Consider the following 15,641-nt stretch of genomic DNA (forward strand, 5'->3'; position numbering starts at 1 on the left):
CTTTCACAGATCTAAAACACACACGAGGCCGGGCGCGGTGGCTCAAGCCTGTAATCCCAGCACTTTGGGAGGCCGAGACAGGCGGATCACGCTGTCAGGAGATCGAGACCATCCTGGCTAACATGGTGAAACCCCGTCTCTACTAAAAAATACAAAAAAACTAGCCGGGCGAGGTGGCGGGTGCCTGTAGTCCCAGCTACTCGGGAGGCTGAGGCAGGAGAATGGCATGAACCCGGGAGGCGGAGCTTGCAGTGAGTTGAGATCCGGCCACCGCACTGCAGCCTGGGCAACAGAGCGAGATTCCGTCTCAAAAAAAAAAAAAAAAAAAAATCTGGCAAGAATACAACACGAAACTACAGGCCAATACACCTGATGATCATAGATGCAAAAATGTTCAACAAAATACTAGCAAACAGGATCCAGCAGCACATCAAAAATATAATCCGTTCCAATCAGTTGGAAGACTTCATTCCAGGGATGCAAGAATCGTTCAATATATGGAAATAAATGTGATTTGCCACATAAACATAATTAAAAACAAAAACCATGTGATTACCTCAATAGATGCAGAAAACTCATTTGATAAAACCCAACATCCCATCATGATAAAAACCCTCAACAAACCAGGCATCAAAGAAACATACCTAAAAATAATAAGAGCTCTATATGTCAAACCCACAGCCGACATCACAGTTAATGGGGAAAAGTTGACAGAATTCTTCCTGAGAACTGGAATAAGACAAGAATGTCCACTCTCACCACTCCTATTCAACATAGTACTGAAAGCCCTAGCCAGGTCAGTTATGCAAAATAAAGAAATACAAGGCATCCAAATAGGAAAAGAAGAAGTCAAATTACCTCTGTTTGCTGATGACACAGCCAAACCCAAAGGTTCCTCCAAAAGACTCTTAGACCTGATAAATGGCTTCAGTCAAATTTCATGATCCAATATTAATCCACAAAAATCACTTGCATTTTTGTATACCAACAATGCTCAAGTTGGTAGTCAAATTAAGAACTCATTCTCATTTATAACTGCCACACCCACAAATAAAATAGCTAGGAATATATTTAACCAAGGAGATGAAAGAGCTTTACAAGGAAAATTACAAAACACTAATTAAATAAGTTGCAGATGACACAAACAAATGGAACTACATTCCATGTTCATGGATACGAAGCATCAATATCATTAAAACGACTATACTGCTGAAGCAATCTGAAGATTCAATGCAATTCTTACCAAATTCCTATGATCATTTTTCACAGAATTAGAAAATTAATTCTAAAATTAATGTGGAATCAAAAAAGAACCCAAGTAGTCAAAGTAATTTTCAGCAAAAAGAAGAGAGCTGGAGATATCACATTACCCAACCTGAAATCATACTACGAAGCTATAGGAACCAAAATAGCCTGGTTCTGGTACAGAAATAGACACGTAGATCAGTGGAACAGAATTGACAATCCAGAAATAATGCCACACATTTACAACTAACTGGTTTTTGAAAAAGTCAACAAAAATAAACAATGAGGAAAGGACACCCTTATCAATCAATGGTGTTGGTAACACTGGCTGAAGAATGAAACTGGACCTCTGCCTCGCACCATGTACAAAAATTAACTGAAGATGAATTAAAGATTTAAATGTAAGACCTGTAGTTATAAAAATCCTAGAAGAAAACCTAGAAAAAGCTCTTCTGAATATTAGCCTGGACAAAGAATTTATTACTAAGGCCACCAAAGCAAAGACAACAAGACCGAAAGCAGACAAATGGGACTTAATTAAACTAAAGACCTTCTGCACAGCAAGAGAAACAATCAACATAATAAGCAGACAACATACAGAATGGGAGAACATTTTTGCAAATGCATTCAACAAAGAACTAATATCCAGAATCTAAAAGTATAGGCCTGAAAAAAAATATTTTTAAGTAAAAAAACTAAAAGGTACATATTCTACTTGTATTAAAATTCTTCTAAGTATTTAAAAGAAACTTCCCAGTAGAAACTTAGCAAAAGGTATGAACAATCAAGACAATAAAGGGTGAAAATGAATCATCAATAAATACTTTATAATTTGCTCAGGGTTTTAGCACTCAAGGAAATGAAAATAAACGCAACTAGCTACTATTTTTTTTTTCTCATCAGTTCAAGTACAATTCAAAACAAAAATTAAGTTCACTACTGGTGTGCATACAAGCATTTTCATAGATTGTTGATGGTAGTAAGTACCTGAGGGAAACGAAAGTAATAGCAACTGGTAATTTTAAAAATACACATATTCTTCGCCATGTACTCCTACTTTATTTAACCTATCCATGTTTAAAACACTAAGATATAATGCTTACAATGTAAGGTATTTGGGTGATGGATACCCTAAAAACCCAGACTTGACCATTATGCATGTATCAAAATTGCATTTGTACTCCATAAATTTAAATAAATAACGCACTAAGATAGAAGTACCCACATACAGGGGGTTATTTATTGCACCATTACTCATATTTGTTAAATCTGAAATAAACACTTCGTTAACATGAACATAGTTATACAATTAATGGTACACAACTGAATTTTTTGTCAATTAAAATAGTTATTTCTGGTAGAAACATTTTCTAATAAAAGAAAATGGCTATTTGTTATTAGACTAGATGTAGAGAGAAAGAACAGTCTTGTTAAAAGTCTCTAGATCCTCACAATAGAATTTTATGCAACTATTTAAAGGAGAATATATGCATCTTTTCCTAGAGGATGCTCATAACAAATCATTAAATTAAAACTTAGAATTATGTTGCCTTAAAACATGTATATATTTGTGTGTGTGTGCAATGTGTGCACATACATACTTCCACATCCTCGAAGATTTTCTGTATCTAATTTTTGCCGTGTATTAATTATGTAAGCAATTAAGCTTCCAATTAGCTGCCCTAATATAGGGGGTAGATATGAGCTATTGGAGAGGAATGTAAAATAGAGGATGAAGAAAAGCAGTCTATGATAAAATAATGCCAAATCCCTCAATGTAAGGGCATTCTAATAGAGAAAATCATCAGGTAACTCAAAGACAGAACAGAGGGCTTCTGATGATCTAAGTTGTCTTGTTAATTACAGTTAATCTAAAACTCCCTTTGGTTGTTATAAAAAGGATTAAAATTCTTTTTTTTTTTTTTTTTTTTTCTGAGATAGAGTCTCCCTCTGTTGCCCAGGCTGGAGTGCAGTGGTGCGATCTCGGCTCACTGCAACCTCTGCCTCTCAGGTTCAGGTGATTCTCCTGCTTCAGCCTCCTGAGTAGCTGGATTACAGGTGTGCACCACAACACCTGGCTAATTTTTGTACTTTTAGTAAAGACAGGGTTTCACCATGTTGGTCAGACTGGTCTCAAACTCCTGACCTCGTGATCCGTCCGCCTCGGCCTCCCAAAGTGCTGGGATTACAGGCATGAGCCACCGCTCCCAGCCCACATTTCTTTTTCTGTCTAAGAAAGTATAATACAAAATCTATAATATTTGGTGAGTTTCTTATGATCTCATAATGATAGGGCTTATGTTTGTAAAGATCAATTTTTATAGGCTGTTACAGCTATAGATATAAGTGTGAAGGAACTTGGATTAAATCCAACTGAACCCTATATGCCATAACTGAGGTTACCTTGGGTCTTGAATTTTTTGCAGAGTCTGGAGAGTTAAAGGCTCTCACAGTGTTGGATGGTTGTCAACAGAGTTACACATCACAATAACTAGAAAACTTAAAAAAAAAGAACCTAAATATTCAGGCCTTGATCTCTTTGTACTGAATTAGATACAGTTAGATATGTGGAACTCTGGTGATACGTTTTTCCAAACTCTTCTGTGAGGTGTGCTTCATTATTAAGAACAGCTAGTCTCTTCAAGTACTTCCAATTTATAGAAAATTCAGTCTTAAATGTATTGAAAATGAGACAAAGACAGTTTTTTGAGTTCTAATATGTTTAATCTAATCTAATAATTTATTCTTAGTATTTTGCTTTTATTTGAAGCTTTAGATACCTAGATTCTGAGTTTTATGAGTCAATAAGTCAGTGTTGTTTTCTAACTTGGTGCATTTTCAATGATGTGGCATTGCACTTCCAGGTGAAGTGTAAACGTTCCCATCCTTCAGCTTCAGCTTAAACAACCATTTCCCCTGTTTGAGGTTCCCACTATTACCTCTTTAATCCCTTTCTCTTTCCCCTCTAAGGCATTGTATGGAATGCTGTATAATCCCTACCTCAATTCTCACACACTCCACTTTATATAACTAATTCCTGCTCATGCTTCAGATCTCTATTGAATGTTGCTTCCTTAAGGAGGTCTTCCATGTCCTCTAGGTCTAGGTATGTCCTCCTGCTTCCCATAGCAATTTCATTTTCTCTTCATCATATTACACTTCAGTGATACAGAAATACATATATGTGACTGTTTATTATACAGTGATTGATCAGACTGTTTTGTTATATACCAGTGGTTTCTACTTGTCAGTTAATAAAAATCAAAAATGTAATTTATGAATACATTTCACTATTATTGTGATATCTTAGGATGCTCTCTCACCTTAATAGATTATGTAACTTGACAAATATTTTAGTGACAGTTAGGTATATTTCTCTAGGAGAGAAAAATAAAAGTTAGTATGGATTTTTTTTTGTTTTTTTACTTGAAATCTAATACACGTTATATCCAGAGAGTTGATGATAATTCCTGGGATATAACAAAATCAGCAGCGGCAGCAGACTTACCTGCATCATGTTCCCACACCCAGCTCATGGCCCTAATCTACCTTTCTAAAATTCTATAGCAATATTTCACCATGTATTCTTTAGGCCCCTACTCATTTGGACTAATTTTTGGTGCCCAAACATACCTTTAACTTTTATCCTTTCAAATGTGTACTCATGCAAACCCATCTGGAATCTGTCTTCCCAGTACCCTCCTCAACACCTCCCACACCTAATTGCCTTCCTCTACCTAGGCTTATTTTGGTTGGTTAATGTCAAGGACAGTACCAGGCCCTCATTCAACTCTTTATATACCTCAGCACACAATAGATCAGTAGAAATGTAGAAAATCAAACCCTCTAAGTTACATTCCAGAAAAGTAGCATTCATAATGTGTTTTTTTTTTTTTTCTGATTGTTTGCAATTTGCTAAATGAACAAAATACTTTGTATCTCTCCTTTTCCTCCTATGTGCGAAACTAGAATTTTCTTGACTTTACCTTATTTCTCTAGAGCCTGGCATAGTCTATCCCAGTATCTTACACATAATAGTATTTCATTATGTAATTAAATGCAATATTTTGATAAAGAAAGATACTGCTCTTTGGTAAATGATCCTCTCCTTGTGTGTGGAAGAAATTACTATATTTAAGGAAAGTGTGAGAACAATATGAATTCCATTTAGAAAACCATGATTTCTTCCAGAGTACCAAAGCCTATTGGGGCCTAGAGAGTTAATGTTTCCAAATAAGAATCAATTTTCTAGTTTATTAAAGAGAGGTGCAAGAAAAAATATTAGTGCAGTGACAGACCTGAGTGGAAAATCTAAAGTAAGTATAATTCAGTTTGAACAGTTATTTTTGTGCCTAAAGTTTTTTAAAAGTCAAGAATTGCCTTGAGGTTCTTTAAAAACATACATAGTACCCACACATTTTTTTTTTTAGTTCTAGATTGTGACTGGGTACAGTGGCTCATGCCTGTAATCCCAATGCTTTGGGAGGCTGAAGCAGGAAGATCAGTTGAGGCCAGGAGTTCAAGACCAGCCTGGGTCACATAGCAAGACCCCATCTCTACAAAAGAAAACACACACATACACACACACACACACACACACACACACACACACACACACACACACACACAGTAGATACTTGTATTTACATCTTGGCAAAGACTTTTAACAGCTCAGAAAATTATCCTACTAGCCAGTATATCCTTTTTGTGAAGAAGAGATAAGTAAAAATTATGACAGTGATTAAATGATCTTAAGAAAATGAACATAAATGGCACCCAGAAATATTAAAGATTAAACAAACAAACCTTCCAATTGCAGAGGCTGAGTCTACATGAAACCAAAAATACCTGTTTAAATGTGAAAAAAAATCAACGGATTATCTAAGTATGTTGTTCTCAAGATGCTATAAGACTGGTTTAGTTTTGGTTGAAATTACCTTATTTGATATTATGTAAACAGGCTAAATGCCATACAAATACACATACAAAATTTTTTTCAAGTTAAAATTAAAGGTGGGAAGGCATATAGTGTCAGATGATGATGCTTGAGATTCAGAGATAAAAATATTATACGATACTAGGCAAATAGGAAGAAACATAAAATGAGTAGTGTATGGTAAATGCAGGGTACACTGACAACAAAGGAAAAGGCAGACAGTTTCATAGATTGGTACATGAAAGAACATATAAGAACATATGAAGTTGTAATGATTTGTCAAAGCAAATTTTATAAACAATATAGTTATTTGATTTCCCTAAGACTTGAAATGTTTAGCATTATAACCTGTGTTTCCTCTGCACAATGGTCCATCTTTTAGGAGCTTATATTGACCCAAATGGATTTTCTTTGTTTTTTTTTTGTTTGTTTGTTTGTTTTTTGTTTTTGTTTCTGTTTTTGTTTGAGATGGAGTCTTGCCCTGTCGCCCAGGTTGGAGTGCAATGGTGTGATCTCAGCTCACTGCAACCTCCGCCTCCTGGGTTCAAGAGATTCTCCTGCCTCAGCCTCCCTTGTGGCTGGGATTACAGGCGTGCACCACCATGCCCAGCAATTTTTTTTTTTATCTTTAGTAGAGACAGGGTTTCATCATGTTGGCCAGGCTGATCTCAAACTCCTGAACTTGTGATCCAGCCGCCTCAGCCTTCCAAAGTGCTGGAATTACAGGCATGAGCCACCGCACCTGGCCCCAAATGGATTTTCTGATATTTTATTTTCACGCCTTCTCTGAGTGGTATTCTAAATCTTCTGGGTCTAATGGTCTGAAATTCTTTTTACTACTTCATTTTTTAAAGATTAGAAAAGAATACCTACAACATGGTTACAAATCAGTATGTCCTTGGGAATGAACAAAAATTGATAAGCAGAAGTCTGAAGTAAACAACACTGCTCTTAGACATTCTACATTCTCTTTGTTTATGACCTTTACGGAAAATGGCCACTGATTCTACTGTCAGTGCTTTCAACTATATTAAGTTGGTTGGTAGAAAAAGAAATCCTGGTTTTTGAATTTTCAAAAAAAATTCTTATTGGTGATATAATATGATATTTTTAACCAAAGTGCTAGGAAGTAGGTATAAAATGAAATCAAGGGTCAGCAGCAAAGAAACCTGAGGTCAGGGCTCATATTAACCTTTTACTAGCTTCATGACTGGGAAAATTAATAACTTCCTCCTCTTCAGTTTTATTTTTGATAAAATATCACTAACCTTGCTTTACAGTGATATTATGATTAAGATAATGGATAATAGATAATAGAATTGTGCCTGACACATGGTAGCTAATTAAAAACCAGTGTTTTTAGTAATGTTAGTAATAGATACTATTTCGAGAAGTGTTTAGTGAGTTTTATCTTATCCCAGGTAGAGGCTACCTAGGATCTTGCATTCAAAACAATACTGACATTATGTCTACCCTCAGAGATTCACCAGGGTCCATAAAGGGTATGGCAACATGCATATATGTTTTATTTTTGTTAAAAAAGTTGTTTGGCTTGCCCAAAGTGGCACAGCACCATCATAATTAGAATTTAGTTCTCCTGGCTTTGGATTTTGTCGAAGTTTAGGATGGAATGTTATTTTTGTTGAGACAAACAGTTTATCAATGTAAGTGGAAATGATGGACATATAAGAAGCAACTGGTATTGTATATCTGAAGATAAGGTGAGTGCATGTGACTATCAGACCTAAAATAAGACAGTGTATCTATTACAGATGGAGTTTAAAGTCCATTAGAGCAAATAACATTGCTATAAATCTTTGTAAAGACAAGACATTGTTATAGTCATGTATTTCTACAGATACCAATTGCAAAAAATATTTGAAGCAATGTGTTTAAGTCAAGGAAACTGGCCAGACCCTGAAATGATTTCACATACTATAATTGAACTTTGATGTGAATAAGAGTAAAATAAATACATTATCCTGTTTTTTCTTCTAACTTTAGTTTTACAATTGGACTGGTTCATTCTTAGCATCTGTAGGCCAACTTAGAATTTTTGCAAAAGCATCAATTTGATTCATAAAGGCTGAGGCTTATAGTTATATCTTTAATCATCCATGGAATGTCACACCATTAGAGGCCTGAGGCAATGCAATATCAATTCAGCAAACATTTATTTTGTGTCCTCCTGTGTGCCAGACACAGTTCTGTGTACATGGAATATAGTAATGAAAAGAATTGAGAAAGAACTTCACTGTGGAGCTCATATTTTGGAGTAAAGGCAGATAATGAAATTAAATATAATAGAGAAGTTTAATGTAATATATTAAATATAATAATTTATATATAATTAAACAGAGAATTTAATGAAATTGAGTATAATAGAGAAGTAAATTACCCAATATATTAGAAGGTGGTTAAGAATTATTTTAAAAATAAAAAAATAAACAGAATAAGGGGAAGGAGGGTTGAATAAGGGCGAGTAAGTTTCAGCACTAAATAAAGTGGTCATTGGGTAGAGAGATTTGAAGGAAAATTTTATAGATATGAGGAATTAGCCATTGTATATATCTTGACAAACTTTCCCTCTTGGAAGAAACAGAACAAGAAGCTTAATAAAACTATAACAAACATGGCATGTTTGAGGGGTCCAGTGTGGCTGGAGCAGAATGATAAGGTCAGAGAGGCCAGGAGGCCACGTCTTGCAGGGCCTCGCATGGACTTTGACAATGGCAAGGTTTTGAGCAGAGCAGTGCCGTGCTATGGCATGGTGTTATAAGGGTCATTTGGTCTTCTGTGTTTAAAATGGATACAAAAGGTCAATAGCAAAAAGTTAGAGAATATTTCAGAGGCTATTTTAGGATCCAAGCAAGAGATCATGGTAGCTTAAGTTACTAGCAGTGAAGAGGGCAAGGAACAGATGGGCTCTGAAAATATTTTAACATCAAAATCTACAGGACTTAGTAAAAAATGTAAAGTGAGATATGAGAGAAAAACAAAAATTATAGAGAACAATTTAATGATTTTAACCTAACCTGATCCATGTGAAAATTGAATCCCCCCCTCCCCCCGTACAAGGATGGCTCTAACTGGAGCATGCTTTTTGGCAGGTAAGAAGTTCAGTTTTGGACAGGTTTTTAATTACATATTCCAAAGGACGTGTTGAGGAGATGCCAGATACCTAAGCCTGGAATTTTGGAAAGAGGCCTAAACTGAAAATGTGATTCACAATTAGTTGTCATATAGAGGATATTGAAGCCATGAGTTTGCATGACATTACCAGGAGTGTGAGTACAAATAGAAAAGACTTGAGGACTGATCCCTAGAGTATTCCAAATGTAAGAACTGAGGTATTCCAATACTTGACTCAGAGATCTTATGAAGTGGAAAAAAATATTTTGGTAGGCTTATAATAATATTTACTATTTGTCTATTGTGTATAAAGTAAAATCTCTTAATGCAGCTATGAGGTAACTAACTCTCCTTCCAGGAAAGACTGTCTTGCTTGTGCTCAGTTTTACCTTTTTTTTTGTTTTCCTGTTGAAAATAATTTTTGAAATCCAAGTATCTTTAACTTACTATGCTACCTCCTTCACTGTTCAGTACTCAAATGCAAAAACATTTATGTAATACTATTGGGGTGAGTAACACACAGAGGAGTTGGAAAGGAATATTTAAAAGGGAAAATGGGTATTAAAGGCAAATTAACTGAATATAAATATATATTCTGCTGAGTTACCTTATACAACTTACTTAGATTTCTTATATAAAAATAAGGGTAATAATTATTCTTCAGATTTGTCATGAATATTGATATTAGCAAATGCAAAGTTGTTGGGAACTTTTTTTTTTTTTTTTTTTTTTTTTTTACCATGTTCATTGTTTGATTATTCTGTAATCCAAGTTTATGTGGTTTGGTGTCTGGAGCTCTAATTTTGCCAAGTTTTTTGTTTGTTTTTTTTTTTAATATACCTACATGGTTTAAGATCTTTTTTGAAAGTTTTTAATACAGAATGCTTTCCCTGCTCAACTGGGCATAAGCAGTGAAATATAGCACCTTCTGCAGTTATTTTCAATGTCAGTAGTGATAATCCTTGCAAACTTTTTTCTAAAACTTACTCCATATTTCCCTCAAATATGCACATTCCCTCAAATATGCACACCTAAAGCCCTCATCTCTATGATAATTTTCTGTATCATAGATCGAAATGTATCATAATAATGTCATGAGGAAAAACATTTAAAATCCTTGAGAAAATTAGGCAATTCTGAAGTATAGACTATTGGCTGATGCAAAAAAAAAAAAAGGCAAAAAACGTCTCATGTGACTTTAACTGTTGGAGAGTCATTAGACAATTAGTAGTAAGACAGTTGCTTGGCTGCATTAATGTTCCTCTCCATGAAGTTCAGGAAGAAAATAAGAGAAGGTGGGTTCCTCCTTCCGTCTGGATTCAGTGTACCCTATCATCTTCATGGTGGGGATGCCAAGCACTGCATATCACAGCAAATTCATCTGAGGATGGGTATTGGGGAAAAAGGCTTGTCAGGCAGGGACTACACAAGCAAGCATCTCCCAAGTAACTCACTTTGTTTCAAACTTCTCACTTCTTTCTGAAAAAAGAGGTTTCTTCGCAGCATTCTTCCCTTCTAAAAAGATTTCCCTGAGATAAGAAAAAATATGGCTGGGAGGGGTGCCTCACACCTATAATCCCAGCACTTTGAGAGGCCAAGGCAGGTGGATCACTTGAGCCCAGGAGTTCGAGACCAGTCTGGGCAACATGGTGAGACCTCATCTCTACAAAAAATTTCAAAAACTAGCCAGGCGTGGTGATACGCACCTGTAGTGCCAGCTCCTAGGGAAGCTGAGGTGAGAGGATTGCTTGAGCCTGGGAGGAGGAGGCTTCAGTGAGCCGAGATCACGCCAATGTGCTCCAGTCTGGGCAACAGAATGAGACCTTCTATCAAAAAGAGAGAGAGAGAGAAAAAAAAATACAACTACCTGATTACTATCTACAGTGTTTAATCATCACTAAGAACTCATTGTATATCAGGGGCTTTGCCAGTGGTGAGGGAGACAAATAACAAATAGGATGTGGACTTTGCTCTATGGTTGTTTATTCCTGATCAGGCAACTTAGAAGAATCTGAGACCAGTGGAAGAATAAATAGGAATCATCAAATTAAGTGCGGCGTCATTTCAGGAGACATCATCTAAGCTGAATCCCGGTGGTTGAAAAGAAGTTGGTCAGGTTAAAGGTTAAGGAAGAAGAGAAACTATGTTAGGCAGAAAAACCAAAGACACTAAGATAGAAAGATCATGGTACATTCATAGACCATGGGGCTTGGCAAATAATACTGGCATTCCTCCCAGTACCTAAGACTACAGGAAACCTATTTAAAAAACAAAACATAACTGCTGCAGCTATCAGGGCAGTCTTTGTTCTCATTTGTGGTTTGTGTCCATATCCTCCGTTTTAAACATGCTGCTTTATTTGCAATTCTTGTTTTCCATCTCACTACTTATAAGCAAATCCCTTCACTGTCTTGCATCTTCAGAGAGATGACTTTTTAAAATATTGGTTCATTTTTATATTCAGCCTCTATCAATACCACTGTCTCCCAGTTCAGCTCTTATTTCCTATAGGTCTCTCTTATGTATTTTAGCCCACAGAAAAATCTGCTCAGCTTCTAGGACAATGCATGTAAAGTCTCAAAACACTGACCTTTAGAATTTAGAAAAGAAGTATTTGCCCACCGTGGCACACGTTTACCTATGTAACAAACCTGCACGTCCTTCACACGTATCCCAGAACTTAAAATAAAATAAAATAAATTTAAAAAGTCAAACTCACACTGAAAAGAGTAAATAGTGATTAGTAGGGGCTGGAAGATGAGGGAAGGGGAGAGATGATTGCTGTATGGTATCAACTTTCAGTTATAGGATGAATATGTTCTGGAGACCTAAAGCACAGCATGGTGATTATAGTTAATAAAATGTATCTGTATCCTTGAAAAGAAAATAGAAGAAAGGAAAGGAAAACAAGTTTGTGCATCACTCTTGTTCCTGTACCTGAGAAATAACCAAAATATAAATGATACTGCTATTTTTCTTAGGGCATCACCCCCTCACATTTTGTGCCTAATTGTACATATATAGCATTCATAGACTTCATCAGAATTTGTAAGACTATGTACTTAAAGTCCAAGCTCCGGTATCCCAATTTACTGTCATTTCCTGTCAATAAATATAAGCTTTCAGCTTTCACTGGAGGGTAACAACTTCCACTGACAGTGGACAGATCCTTCTAGCATTAAAGGATTAATAATAATCTCTATTAAATGGGAAGTGATAACATTGTGACTGCCATGATGGCCTAGAATCCCAGGGATCTCTAGTAACAAACAAAGTGGACTTTTATACCCTGCCTTTTTACTGTGGGCCTACAGTGTACAGTGATAGCAAGGAGAATGCTCAAAACTGTGAGGACAGGAAAAGAGCGATGCCTCAGAACACATACCACTTTCACCAAGTACAAAGAATAATCCTGCTAATCGCTGGAAGCAGGAAAGAAGGGCAGAGAAATAACCCTAAAATGCATCAAATATTCACAGAGTGTACTGCAGAGATAACCAGTCTGTATTTCCTGAGGAACAGAAAGACAAGGGTAGGGCTGGAAAGTAAAGAGAATTCCTCAGCAAGTCAAAAAACTATTGGCTGTGCTATAAAGGAGAGAGAGAGACAGAGACAGACAGAGAGAGATCTTTGACAAATCAGTAAACTGCTAATTAGGTTATAAAGCATCAAGAATTCTGAAAATCTCACTAGGGCTCACAACCCAAAACCTAACAAATAAAATGTCTTAATACCACATCTTTTAAATATAAGGACAGAGGTAAACTTAATCGATCTAATGCCACAATAAATCCAAGGCCGAGCTAAATCACCAATTAAAATGGCTCATCCTCCTTCATTAGCAGCCTGAGAGAGCAAGAGATATGCTCTTTTCTGGGGGAAATATTTCATTCATTTCAGTTTCTGCTCATGGTTTTAAGATGTATATTAGTCAGGGTTCTCTAGAGGGACAGAACTAATAGGATACATGTATATAAAAAGTGGAGTTTATTAAGCAGTAATAACTGGCACAATCATAAGGTCTCACAATAGGCTGCAATCTGAGAAGCAAGAAAGCCATTCCGAGTCCAATACCAAAGAACCCGGAGTCTGATGTTCAAGAGCAGGAAGCATCCAGAGTGGGAGAAAGATGTAGTCTGGGAGGCTAAGCCAATGTAGCCTTTTCACATTCTTCTGCCTGCTTTTATCAAAGCTGTGCTGGCAGCTGATTAGATGGTGCCCACCCAGATTAAGGATGAGTCTGTTTTACCCAGCTCACGGACTCAAATGTTAAATTAATCTCCTTCAGCAGCAACCTCACAGACACACCCAGGATCAATACTTTGCATCCTTCAATCCAATCAAGTTGACACTCACTATTAACCACCTCAAGATGTAAAGATAAAATTTGGCAAATATGTATCTCTGAAAGACCCAATGAAGTAGGAAAAGGGACTTATAAAAAGTAAAATAGTCAATATAATATAATCCACAGATGGTCCAGATGTTAGAATTAGACAGGAAAAATTGTAAGATAACAATGGTAGGTGTATTAAAGCATCTCGTGGTACAAGTGGACTAATGCATAAACAGGTAATTTCAACAGAGAAGAGTAAATGATAAAAAAGACTTCAATGGAAATTTCAGAATTGAAAAAATATATCAGAAATAAAGAGTTCACTTCATGAAATTTACAGAGCTCTACACCCATCAACATCAGAATACAAATTATTTTCGATTTCACATGGACCACTGACCAAGATGAACAAATTGGGCCATAATAGAATTCTCAGTAAATTTCAAAGGCTTACAATCAGGCAGAGTGTGTTTTTTAAATAACTCCCAATAAGTAAAATTCAATAATGCTATTTATAAAATATCCAAATATTTGAAAATTAATAAACACATTTCTACATTTGTTATGAACTAAAAGCTTACATGGGAAAGAAGAAAATATTTAGCACTGAATGAAGATTAAAACAAAACATGTAAAAACCTGTTAAAGTAATATTTATAGAAATAATTATAATATGCAATGGGGATATTAAAAGAAATATTTCTAAATAAAAAATTCTAAACTTCCAACTTAAAAAGTTGGACAAACAAAGCATATTAAGTCCAAAGTAAACACAAGAAAGGAAAAATAAACATGAATGTAGAAATCAATAAAATAGAAAGCAGATAGGAAATAAATAAAAGATCACAAAGTAAACAAAAGAACAGTAATACAATTTTCATAGCCCTTGCAAAACTAATCAAATAATAAAAGAGAAAGCACAAATAGCAATGCTAAGAATGAAAGAAAGGACATTATCACAGATTCTACAGAAATTAAAAGGAAGAAAAACATAAGAGACAACTTTATAGGAATGTATTTAATACCAAGAAGAAATGGAAAAGTTTCTTGTTAAAAAATAGAATTTTCCTAAAAAATCTCTTAAAATTAACTCTGGTTCCAGTTCCCTTGACCAGTCAATTCCATCATACATTAAAGGAGAATACATCAATCTTATACAAATGATTTCAGAAAATGAAAAAGGAAGAAGTAACATTTCTTGATTCATTTTATGATCTATGATGACTCTAATAAGAAAACTAGAGAATGCATTATAATGCACAAAATTCTTCACAAAATCCTAAGTTCAAAAATTAATCAATGTTTAAACCATCACATTATAGAATAAAGGGGAAAATCATATGATTAATCACTAAAAGCAGAAAAAGCAATTGAGAAAATTCAGCCTTTCACTGTAATGATCTTTTAGAAAACTAGGAATAGACAGTATCTTCTATTTTAGAAAAGACATCTATGAAAAAAAAAATCTGTAGATAACATTACCCTTAATGCTAGCATGTATGCTTTCTCCTTAAAATCAGAAACAAGGATAGAGTCTGGAAATAAAAATCACACATACATAGTCAACTGATTTTGACAAAGGAGCCACTGTAATTCAGTGAGAAAAGGAAAGGCTTTTCAACATATGCTGCTGTAACAATTGAATATCCATATGGAAAAAAATGAACTTTAACTCTATTTTACTTGATAGACAAAATTTAATTTGAGATGGATAATAGACTTAAAAGAATTGTAGGTAAAGTCATAATGCTTGTATAAAAAATAAGAGTATCTTTACAACTGTAGGTTAAATAAAAATTTCTTATATAGGACAAAAAGCACTATCCCTATTATAAGGAAATGTTAAATTTAAATTCATCGAAATTGAATATATCTATCCTTAAAGAGACACACAGTAAAAAAATAAGCAGGCAATGAGCATACTGGAAGAAAACATTCTATTTTCAGTATATGTGTGTGTATATATATAATATATATATTATGTAATATTAT

At 35.1% G+C, this 15,641-nt stretch overlaps 1 long non-coding RNA gene across 1 annotated transcript in view; it reads right to left on the reverse strand.

The window, feature by feature from the left end:
• The window catches only part of LOC108524514 (uncharacterized), a 19,625-nt gene extending 12,553 nt beyond the window's left edge, over positions 1-7,072 (reverse strand). The window contains exons 1-2 of the long non-coding RNA XR_001884071.1: positions 7,055-7,072; positions 4,569-4,622 (exon numbers count right to left, since the gene is read on the reverse strand). This is a non-coding gene — a long non-coding RNA (uncharacterized LOC108524514). The remainder of the gene's footprint in view (positions 1-4,568; positions 4,623-7,054) is intronic.
• Between the last annotated feature and the right edge of the window lie 8,569 nt (positions 7,073-15,641).

The sequence above is a fragment of the Rhinopithecus bieti genome, unplaced genomic scaffold (assembly GCF_001698545.2).
Source record: "Rhinopithecus bieti isolate Rb0 unplaced genomic scaffold, ASM169854v2 scaffold_83371, whole genome shotgun sequence".
NCBI lineage: Eukaryota > Metazoa > Chordata > Mammalia > Primates > Cercopithecidae > Rhinopithecus > Rhinopithecus bieti.